General features: G+C 47.2%; 1 protein-coding gene across 4 annotated transcripts in view; it reads right to left on the bottom strand.

Moving 5' to 3' along the window:
• The window catches only part of LOC137421854 (protein tyrosine phosphatase type IVA 1), a 157868-nt gene extending 147343 nt beyond the window's left edge, over positions 1 to 10525 (bottom strand). For all 4 annotated transcript variants that reach the window (XM_078773211.1, XM_068108320.2, XM_078773214.1 and 1 more), the window contains exon 1: positions 10381 to 10525. The gene's annotated coding sequence lies outside the window, so the exon portion shown is untranslated. The remainder of the gene's footprint in view (positions 1 to 10380) is intronic.
• Positions 10526 to 12158: the final 1633 nt, after the last annotated feature.

Here is a 12158-nt window from a genome sequence, read left to right as displayed (position 1 = left end):
GCCCTGACTTAACATCATGTGAATTTTTTCTTTGGGGTTCGGTAAAAGAGCAGGTCTACTGTACCAAACCAACGACTTTGGAAGAACTTGAAGGGCGAATACGAGAAGTTATGTCTTCCATCCCACAAGAGTTCCTGGTGAAATCAGTTGACGTGGTTCCCGGGCGGCTTGAGAAGCTGGTGGCGAATTCTGGTGCCCATATCGAATTTTAAATAAAACTTCATGCTATACGCTTTCTTCTTATATCCATTTCTTGTAAAAATTATAGTTAAGAAATAAATGATAAGTATTTTAAAATAGGGAGTTAGTTTTCAATCACCCTGTATATATATATATTGTTGCGAATATGGAATTTGGCCTCCATATCCGCTTGTAAATATTCCCCTATTTTCTCCAATACTCCCCAACTTTCCCCAATCCCCCATTCCCTAGTCCCATTGCATGTAAATAACAATCAGTAGAGCCGACCTTCCCCTTATTCCCCCATTAAATGTCGTGCCCAGGTCCACCGCACCACACGTAGACAACTTTCGGACATCTTCCTAGTTATTCTTATTCTATGTCAGTTAAGGCCTCGTTTCCATTAATTATGACTCTTCGTTGCACCAGAATGTGATTATATGGCATCAGTAGTGAGTTTAGGACCTTTCCCATACCTCCTCCCATCTTCTTCCCCAAACAACAACAATAACAACAATTACAACTACAACTACGACTACAACAACAGAGGGGCGGGGAGTGTGCGTCCTCACACCGGCTCGATTAGCGCCATTGACCACGCGCTCCACGGGGTTACCACGAAGGGGCTCCTTGTCAGCTCCTCGTCAAGGGCGGAGCCTGGTAAACCCCCCGCACGCACCCAATGAGAAGCAACGTGCCGATTCCACGAGGCGGAGCTAACGAGCCGAGGGCGTGTCACTCCCCGCCGGATATACGCGGCCCCGCGCCGGATGTGACGTCAGATGCGCCTCAGCTTGGAGAGAGAAGCCACCGCCACCCCCAGCGCGACGATACCTCCCCGCATCTTTGGACCGGACCGGACCGTACTGGACCCTGCTTTGAGCCAAGAGTGCACCTTGAGCCATCGATACCCGCTGTCCTTTTCATCAACCCCCGTGTGAGTCAGCCTTTTGTCCCGTTTATCTGTCGTCTGTTGGGAATAATATAAGATTGTGTTTAAGTGCTTGTCTTTCTATGCTGTCCCTCTTGTAGTTGTAATCTAACCTTCCGCCTTAATATAACCTCCTCCGGAGGTCTTGAGAACTGAACCCCTGGTGTCGTATTGTGTTATTGTAATCCAGCCGGGTGTCTTCTTTTTCTTATTGAGCCAGCATCGCGCGACTAGTCAACGTTCGGGCACAATCGGGTAACTTGTGCAGACGTGGTCATACCATAAAACCGCTCGGTAAATAACATCCAAGCCACGTCTGTAACAATTGGTGTCGAGGAGTGGAATTCGAACCCGGGACTAAATTTATTAGGCCCAAATTGGTAACAAGTAGAATCGATTCGGAGCGCGTTTCCCGCGCGAAATTATAACGGCGAAATTTGAATTTGTTTTACGAAAATAAAAATAAAAACCGAATTTTGAAAGTCGCGCTATGGCGGGTCAAGACGGCTGGGGTCCGGTAAAGGAGAGTGAGGTAGGGTCGATCCAGGACCAAATTGAGGGACAAGAGGAGAGCGAAGCAGTGAGGGCGGCAGGTTCGCAAAATAGCGCCGTCACGCACGAAGAAGCGGGCGCGCAAAATGGCGCCTCGCTGATCACCGCGCCAGCGACCGTGGCAGCGCCCCCGGTGGATTGGAACTTGTTTTGTATACAAATGAAGGCCCTTATGGCCCAGACTAACGAGCGAATGGAAAAGAATAGTGAGCAATTGGGAGACCAAATTAGAGGTTTGAAAAGCAGTATGGGGGTAATGGGGAACCGGATGGATGCTCAGAGTAACCAATTGGGGGTAATGAGGGACGAAGCGAGGGGTACCGGTGAGGGGTTAGACAATAATTTTAAGGAGTTAGACAAGAAATTTGGGAAGTTAGACAATAATTTTGAGGGGTTAGACAACGGGATAAAAGAAGTGAAAAATGGGTTAATGGGGGTAGAAAATAGAATGGCTGCCCAGGAGAATCAGATAGAGGGAGTGAAAACTGGGTTAGAGGGGTTAGAAAACAGTATGGAAGGCAAATTGAGGGACATGAGGGACCAAGCGGAAAGGGAAGTTAAACAAATGGAGCAGCAGATAGAGGGGGTCAGAATGGGGGTAGAAACCAAACTGGATGCTCACAGGGAGGAAATGGAGCAGATGAGGGTGGCATCTGGGCAGGAGATGCAAGTGATGGGAGAGGAGATCAGAAGAGGAGTGAGTGAGGAGGTCGGAGGAGTGCGCGAGGAGGTGAGGCACTGTGAGGAGCACATGGAAAAGGAGGTGAGAAAGGGGACTGTAAAGTTACAAGGGGGCATAGAGGACCTGACGCAGGAGGTGGAGCAGCTGACGGTGGGACAGACGGAGTTAGTGGAGCAGGTTCAAAGGAACACTGCGGTATTAGGAGGTTTAAAGGCGACACAGAAAGAACTAAAAGATGACTTGGTAGCGACGAAGAGGGAATGTCAGATGGTACGTGAGGGACTGACAACGAGGTTGGACGAAGTGATAGAGGTTATGGAGACGAAGGACCGGCAGGTGAGGACGCACATGGAAACGGTCAAGGTAGCCTTAGAGGATGAGCTTGAGGAGACGTACCGGGGAATAAAAGAGGTGAAGCACAAATTAGAAGAAGTGGAAGAAGGGATGAGCGAAATTAAGAAGCGACGGAGAGGGGATAAGAAAGAGATAAAAGAGGAGATAAAAGAATTGGTCCAAAGTCTGTGTTTGGATCGTGATGATGTGCTCATTAACCGGATGAGGGATTCGCAGGTGATGGAGGAGAAGCGAAGAGGAAGAGGACCCGGTGTAAGTGGTGACCAATATGGTCGTGCGTATGATGCGCCAGGGGATTTAAGAAGCTTGGGGGTCGAGATAGACCCGGGTGTTCGTGAGAGGCCGTCGGTGAAGTGTGCGACAGGTCTGGTGTGCGAAAGAGGAGGTGTGCGAGAAAGTCCGACTCTGGGGTGTGTGAGGAAAAAGTGTGTGCCAAGGAGTGAGGGTGCTGGCGAGAGTGAGTCGGTCGTAGCGCGTGTGCGAGGAAGCACGTGGAAGCGCGGTGTGGTGAGTGTTACAGAGGGTGTGACGGGAGAGTGTGCGCAAGAGTATGCGCGAGAAAGGTGTGTGACGGACAGGTGCATGAGGAAAGAGTGCGCTGTCAGAAGTAAGGAAGAGTGTCCACCTGTGGTGAGTGTTACAGAGGGTGTGACGGGAGAGTGTGCGCAAGAGTATGCGCGAGAAAGGTGTGTGACGGACAGGTGCATGAGGGAAGAGTGCGCTGTCAGAAGTAAGGAAGAATGCACACCTGTGGTGAGTGTTACAGAGGGTGTGACGGGAGAGTGTGCGCGAGAAAGGTGTGTGACGGACAGGTGCATGGGGAAAGAGTGCGCTGTCAAGAGTAAGGGTGAGTGCGCTGTCAGGAATGGAGGTGAAAGTAGTGGGAGTGACATGGAGCGTGAGTTAGTTGTGACAGGTGAGCGAGGATGTACACCTGGGATGGAAGGATGCACACCTGGAATGGTAGAGCGTGAGTGGGAATGCACGCTGGAGTTGGTGGTGAGGCACGTGATTGGGTGTGCGAATGAGGGCACACCTGTAATTGTCACAGAGGAGGTGACCGCGGAGGGGGCGCGAAGCGGTGTTTTGGTGAGGTGTGCTACGAACGAATGTGTGCCAAAATGTTCGGTGGTCAGGTGTGTGACCAAGGCTGTGAGTGGAATGAGTGTACCTGGGTGTGTAAGGAAAGGTACGAGGAGCATGGGCACGGCTGGATGTGTGAGCAAGGAACGGGCTGCGGGGTGTAAGCGTCCAGGTGAAGCATCGACGTTAGACGGGATAGAGTTTAGAACGACTTATAGCCGAATCGGGCCCTCGGTGCGTGCTGGGCCTCGCTTTGAACGGCCGCGTCCGTGCTCCACTAGGCGGAGCTGGCAGCCCGATAGAAAGGGTCGTCATGGCGACCACTTTTTGGTGAGACGTGCCGGCAGGTCTAGATCGGGGCATTGGATGGCTCCACGCCGAGGTGGTGTGTGGGATCTCGGCACGGGTAAGCCCCCGTCCCTGCACCGAGTGCCGGACGCATCCAGCCGCTGGCACAAAACAACCAGCATCCATTGCTTGGCTTTACGAAGCCCGGCTTTGGACAGGGATTGGCGCACCGAGAGGTATTAGTGAGTCGACTGGGTGATGAGGTTAGTGTTTTGGACCCAAAATTGGAGAAAAACAAAATTTGATGATTGGCAAGGGATTGGCAGTAGTGATTGGCAGATGATGGGTAGTGATTGGCAAATTTTTGATTTGTTGAAATTTGATGTGCAAAATTGGTAGTGAGAGACCCCCGATGTGGTGGGATGGCATCCCTGCCACCCTTCCCATGAGGGGGGCAAAGGAGCAATAGCTTATGGGGTGTATGGCAGTGAAAACTAGCCCGGGTGGGTTAGGATATTGTGTGTAGGGATCTAGAAGAGATTGACATTAGGTAACGTTAAGATTAGTTAGTGACTGATACCTGTAGTGGGGACGCAGGTAGATTAGTATGGATGATAATGACGAGGGAGCGCAATAGTTTAAAGGGACGACTGGGAAGCGCAAGTTTCAGAAGGGAGTAGTTAGCTGAGATGATGCCGTGTGTGTGAGAATTGAACAGGTGTGATTGCACAGGTGTGCAACTGGACAGGTGTGTGGAGCAGTGTATGAGTAGTGAGTGTGTGGATCAGCGCGAATGCGCTTGGGGAGAGAAGGGTGCAGGTGGCACCAGGTGTGAGAGCACAGGTGTGCAAGTACAGGTGTGTGGAGAGAGTTGGAGTAAGTGGTACGGAGTGGTGTGCATGGTGCGAAGGTGTGAATGGGGGAAGAGTGGACCCCCATCACGGATACCCGGGGCGGGTAGTGTAAGTGTTAGGTAGAGGGTACAGGTAAATTGTGGTTGGATATTGGCATCTGTGGTGCGGTTGCAGAATGGTGTTGTGAATGGGTGCATTAGTGTTGTGGAAATGGCGGGGCGTGTAGCCTGTTAGTGTGTGTAGTTGGTTGGGCACTCCACCACTGTGAGGATGTCGGCCAGGTGAGGCCGCAGGTGGGCTCTGGGAGCCGGTAGAGTTGTGGATGGGGCCCGAGGATCCGGAGGATGGACCCGGGTAGCCCAGTGCCAGAGAGGGCACGGAGTGGGGAGAGCGCCAGAGGGCCTTCCCCAGGTAGATAGGTTAGGGTAAGGAGCAGGTAAGCTCGGAGGCAACTACAGTGGTGGAGGTGTGCAGGTGGGTAGACCCACTGGGAGAGGTACACGTCGCAGCCCAGAAATTGTACGAGGGCACCGGGAGATGAATCGGGGGAGTGAGACCCCAAATTGAAAAGCACCACAGTTTGGCCAATGGGAATTGGTTTTTTAGAACCCATAGTGTAAGAGGGCCAATGGTTTGGCCGGAGAAAGACCCCGGGTAGTGTAAAGTTGTTAAAGTCATTTAGGAAATAGTTAGGATTGATGAACCTGTCGCACCATACGCAGCCACTTACCTGTGGTGATGATGATGACTCCACACCTGTGTTTTCTTTGGTTGTGTTGCAGAAATGAGAATTGCTGTGAGGATTTGTGAGACGCATCACGACGTGGATGAGACATTGGGGTGATTCCATCTCTCCCTCCCTAGGAGGGACTGATGATGAATTGGTAATGGCAAATTTTGATGTTGAGTTGAAAATGGCAAATTTTGATGAGAGTTGAAAATGGCAAATTTGATTGGTTAGGAGGGAGAGAAGACGAATTTGGTTTATGGGAGGAACGGGGAAGACAGTAGGGATGTTTGTCGATTTGTAAAGTAGATGTTTATGGGTAGTGTTGTGTTTTGTGGATACAGTAAGGGGTAAGGGAGGGGCCATGTAGGTTACCTGGTGGGGGGGGGCGTACGATAGGAACGTACCTGTCTCACCTGGTTCCCATGTGCCCCCAGTGTGCATCATCTTGTATTGCGTGCACTTTTGCGCCCTTACCACCTTACTCACTTGTCTGCTTCTTTTGTCTCCCACCTCCGAGGATCTGGCTTTGGGGTAGAGAGAGAGGAGAGAGAGGTGCTGGCTGCGCAGTTGTGGGCCTGCACTTTCGCTGTTTGCTGCCGGGATCGATACACCATATGGACCGCAATGTTTGTGGCCACCCACAATGGACCGCAGTTCGTTTGCGGCCAAGCACCACCCGGGGATGGACCTATGGGTCAACGTGGCACCTATGCCATAAAGGTGAACCACTGTTAATTAACACCACCAAGTGCACCACAAGAAGAGCAAGAGACACCTGCAGGGTTAGGGGTTGTCGAATTTATTTTTATTCCAATGAACAATGGTGACTGCACCGATTGGTGGTGGGGTGGTGCTTTTGATGCTGGGACAGGGTGCTCTGCAGGTTATTAAAGGCCGTCGGCCACAGAGCACTCGTGGGTTGGTGTATCGATGTTGGCAAGCGCGCTCTCTCTATGCATAACATCTGCATGTGTTCCTCCAAAAACAGGTCCTGGATCGTAGTGTAAATAGCAGCGTAGTCGTGTAAATAATGCTCCCTACCGGCTGTATGTTTAGTTTGAGGATTCTTTCCGGATTCGGTTATCCTGTGGGTGTGTTTCTGTGAGGAGAAGGGTGCAACGTCGCAGGGGGACATATTTACTCATTTGTGAATATCTGTAAAACTGTCGCACTCAGGGTAGAGTTAATAGTAGAGGGAACTACATTGCGTGCCACACTAAAGTAGGTAAAAATTTATCGGGTCGGGACGCCCCGAGGGTAGAGAAGGGTGCAATGTTGCGAATATGGAATTTGGCCTCCATATCCGCTTGTAAATATTCCCCTATTTTCTCCAATACTCCCCAACTTTCCCCAATCCCCCATTCCCTAGTCCCATTGCATGTAAATAACAATCAGTAGAGCCGACCTTCCCCTTATTCCCCCATTAAATGTCGTGCCCAGGTCCACCGCACCACACGTAGACAACTTTCGGACATCTTCCTAGTTATTCTTATTCTATGTCAGTTAAGGCCTCGTTTCCATTAATTATGACTCTTCGTTGCACCAGAATGTGATTATATGGCATCAGTAGTGAGTTTAGGACCTTTCCCATACCTCCTCCCATCTTCTTCCCCAAACAACAACAATAACAACAATTACAACTACAACTACGACTACAACAACAGAGGGGCGGGGAGTGTGCGTCCTCACACCGGCTCGATTAGCGCCATTGACCACGCGCTCCACGGGGTTACCACGAAGGGGCTCCTTGTCAGCTCCTCGTCAAGGGCGGAGCCTGGTAAACCCCCCGCACGCACCCAATGAGAAGCAACGTGCCGATTCCACGAGGCGGAGCTAACGAGCCGAGGGCGTGTCACTCCCCGCCGGATATACGCGGCCCCGCGCCGGATGTGACGTCAGATGCGCCTCAGCTTGGAGAGAGAAGCCACCGCCACCCCCAGCGCGACGATACCTCCCCGCATCTTTGGACCGGACCGGACCGTACTGGACCCTGCTTTGAGCCAAGAGTGCACCTTGAGCCATCGATACCCGCTGTCCTTTTCATCAACCCCCGTGTGAGTCAGCCTTTTGTCCCGTTTATCTGTCGTCTGTTGGGAATAATATAAGATTGTGTTTAAGTGCTTGTCTTTCTATGCTGTCCCTCTTGTAGTTGTAATCTAACCTTCCGCCTTAATATAACCTCCTCCGGAGGTCTTGAGAACTGAACCCCTGGTGTCGTATTGTGTTATTGTAATCCAGCCGGGTGTCTTCTTTTTCTTATTGAGCCAGCATCGCGCGACTAGTCAACGTTCGGGCACAATCGGGTAACTTGTGCAGACGTGGTCATACCATAAAACCGCTCGGTAAATAACATCCAAGCCACGTCTGTAACAATATATATGATTAAATAACGAAATGTCACATGCTTTTCACACCCAATCTGGGACCCACACAATCTCAACAGATCATTGAATGTGATTTGTGTCTGAGCATGAAGAAAGCTTGCTTGAAAAGATATTCCTAAGGCACCTTGTTAAACGTTTCCAAGAACAATTACAACTACAAAATTTAACATGTGAAAGTAATATTGAAGGGAATTTCTATCCCCAACAAATTGTAAGGAAGAGAAAAGGGGAATTACAAAGCAAAATACTAACAAAAACATGACAACAAATGACAGAGTAGCAGTAGAGTTAAAAAAAAAAAAATAAGAAAGATTAAAAAAGATTCACTGGAATGGTTAAGAAGAGGGCAGCTGAACCGGGGGGGAGAACGAGTCATAATATATGCCAAAGTTCAAGTAGAGGTACGACAACAATCAAGTTCAAGTACAATCTTCAACAGGTACAGCACAAATGAGTTTGCCTGTTAGTATTCCCATGTGTTTCAACCCCTGACTAATGTGGGGAACACAGGTTCAAATGTCATATACCATATGTGTTTGTCCTTATCTACTAATGTTCTTATAATTTATGTATAAGTACACGGATATGTCTTCTAATGTCTTGTCCTGCACACAATTTACATACAAGAGCCTCCGTCAGTCTTCGACCAGTGTTAAACAAAAAAATGACCAACGAAATTGCAGGACTGAGTCAAATGCACAAGTGCATGTTCTGCAAAGTCTAAACAGAAAGTAACAGCCACTTCTGGAGATGCAAGAAACTTATGTCAGAACAACTGTATACAGTCTGCAGTACATATAGGCATAACATTGTGTGCAGAGTAATTCACTGGCATAACTGCAAAAACATCAATTTCACAGTCATAGAAAAGTGATGGAAGCACAACCATGAAAAAAACAATCAAAGAACATATGGCCTGACCATTCCATATAGTGTAAGCATTGAAAACAAGAGACTGACAGGATGGCCTAAAGGTACGCACGTTCACCTAGAAGCTGTCTAGCCTGGGTTTGAATCCCGACCCAGCTGTAAACTGTCATCCCGATGTTTCACAGACAGGGCGATTCATCAATGTGTGTGTCATCCCTCGAATGGATGTTAAACGGGCATCCCATCTGTCAGCATTCATTGGTGGACGTTAAAGATCTCATAGTGTCCTTCACAAAGAGTAGGCAAGCTATCGCCGGCACCATGAACAAATTACGAATTCCTGCTCGGGGCATTTCATCAGCAGTACAGCCTTGCCCTCAGCCAATGATGCAACCCCGCAGCATCGTGATGCATATGAACGAAGAAGATTGAAACAAGGTACTGAGACATATCCACTATGTACTCAGAAATAACATGGAAAATACTGATTTTTCCGTAAGTATCGGTACTCATTGACTTTGGTCCAAAAAAATTCAGAAATATAGAAGTGGTAAAACACCAGGAGCTCAACATTGATATGAAGAGAACCAGGAATAGCTGAAGGAAATCAACATCATGCCAGTGATAGTCAGAGTAACTGGAGTGATGGAGATAAGTCGTGCACGAGAAACTGCAAGAGATCCCTGGAAATATCACCACGCATGATCCACAATTGGAATCTGTCTGAGGTTTATTGAATATAATCAAAAGAGTCCCTGGAGCAGTGATGTGATACAGAACACCTGGAAATATTCCGAAGCTGAAATGAGAAAACACAACTGGAGAAAGTCCTCGAAATGTGATCTAGAAACAACTAGAGAGTTCATAGAACACCTTCCCCCATGTAGTCTTGATTTTAAAAAAGGACACGAGAAGGGTCTTTTAAACTCTTGCTTATCGCATTTCCGAACACATATTTATTTCAATTTATTTCCTAAAGCGATGACTTTGTCTGAATCTCGATATTCCCCAATGCTGAGAAAGTGAGCGGCAAATTTGATTGGTCAAGATGGCATAATACTTTGTTGAAGTACTGCTAAATGGAAGGTTTTTGAGAATTCCAACAAGGCGATTTGTGTTCTGCAGTCTTCAAGTAAATTATTCAATTGAAATATAAAAAAAAATTTAAAGGCTGCACAAAAGAAAAACGCAACAGACTTTTTTGGAGGTTTATTGATGTACCGTCTTTTACACCACCTTATAAATCACGTTAAATGAGTTATTCATCCCTGTTGTTTGTGTCCTTTATGGTGTCCCTAAAAACAGTAAGTTTCCTTGTGGGAATGATTTTCAATTTTGTTTGACTGTGGGACATGCAGACTAAAAAATGTTATAAAAAAATTAATATAAAAAAATTAATACAATGCGCATGCAGTGCAATCAGGACAAGATTCCGTATAATTTGCCAAAATCAGAGCCAAAGTACTGCTTACCTGGAGGTTCGTGTTCTGATGCGTGTTCTACAATATTCAATATAAGTAACATTAAATTGAAATGAGGTTGTTCTTCCATCATAAACTGATGTCTGTAGACAGACAGTCAGACATAGTGAACCAATTGCTTAACCCTGCGTTTTGTATCGCACACACAGGGTAAAAACAAGATATCGATACTTTGGTCACTGGGAGGGCCGAATTCCGTCTCACAATAATCCATTCAGGGCCTTGCAACCAACACAAGTCAGGGGATAATATGTCGGGTAATTTATATCAGTCTGCATCTGAATTGGAGTCAAACCTAAGTCACATTTCAATGAGTTTCAATGAGAATGAGAATAAATCGAATAATGATGGCGTTGCTGCTTTTAAGTCATCCAATGTTAACAGATGCCCATGTAGTGTACTTTAAAATGAAGTTCCACGAAAAATTACAACTGAAAGTTTATCAACTGTGTTAACTGGACTTTCGTTTGGTTAGAAAAATCACAATCATTAGCCGTTGTCCCAATTAAATTTCCAAGATATTTGAAAGCCACTCAAACTAAAAAATGTTGTTTACGTGCTTCTTAGTTAATTACTAAATAGCCGGGTGTTGGGCTAGCGGCTAGGGTGCCAGCTTAGGATACCTAGGATCCTGGGTTCGAAATCCCGGTCGATCGCTGAATTAACACCAGGGGGGTTGACTCAGCCTGTCATCCTTCCGAGGTCGGCTAATTGAGTACCAGTTCACTGGTAATTCCCTGTTTGTCGTAAAAGGCGACAAAAAGGGTTGGCGGCAGGAAGGGCATCCAGCCGTAAAACATTGCTTCAAAAAGGGGACCAACGAAAACAACAACAACCACGGTGCCCGAAAAAGGCCAACCCCCGCTTTGTGGGGAAAAATGTCCTCTAAAGGTTTTTTTTTTTTTTTTTTATGTGCTTCCCCTTCTCTCCCCATTTTGTCTACCACTCCCCTTTTTATACACTTTGTTTGTTTGTCTGTTTGATTTGTTTGTGTGATAAATGTTAGCTCTTTCACGAGCCTCGATTATGTATACAAAAAAACAAACAAAAAAAAAAACTGCTTTTCAGGCTTAGTGCTGCATCGAAGAGCATGCCATCCTTTCAGAAGGAACGTTAAGCTATCTGTCTAGCTTGCTATAGCAAAGTTGCTAGTTGAAGCTCAATGCCTTTTGAAAAGATTAAGCCATTGTGTGCTTGTCGTATCCTGACCCATTGCGTTTCTTGTTTAAAACTATTGTGAAATTCTCCAAACAGCTTTGGGAAGGCCTAATGTGTGAAGAGATGGTGGATAAATGTATCCCTCATACTATGAGTGGCAAAGTAAAGTTCACCCGGTTAGTGTCTGCAAATGGAAGCTTGCCTGGACATCTGATACACTCAAAACAAGAAATAGCCCTCAGCAAGAACATGGGGTACCAGAGAGCAGAAAGCTGTGCCAGCATGACCAAGATGAAGAAGAAAGTACAAGGAAGATTATGAGGAATGCTTTCCAAACTATTTTCAGACAACCTAACTGCAACTTCAAAACGTGCCTCTTGAGGATTTCACTCTAAAAATTGGACCAGCTGATATTTTATAGCTCATCGTAGTGTGGTGAGAAATTGTCACCCATTCAGATGGTTGTTACTATTGTTGCGGATATGGGATTTGGCCTCCATCCATATCCGCTTGTAAATATTCCCCTATTTCCCCAATACCCCCCAACTATCCCCAATCCCCCATTCCCTAGTCCCATTGCCTGTAAATAACACTCTGTAGAACCGACCTTC

This window comes from Myxine glutinosa, chromosome 2, assembly GCF_964187855.1.
Source record: "Myxine glutinosa chromosome 2, kmMyxGlut1.1, whole genome shotgun sequence".
NCBI classification, from domain to species: Eukaryota; Metazoa; Chordata; class Myxini; order Myxiniformes; family Myxinidae; genus Myxine; species Myxine glutinosa.
This window is presented reverse-complemented; position numbering and strand designations above follow the sequence as displayed.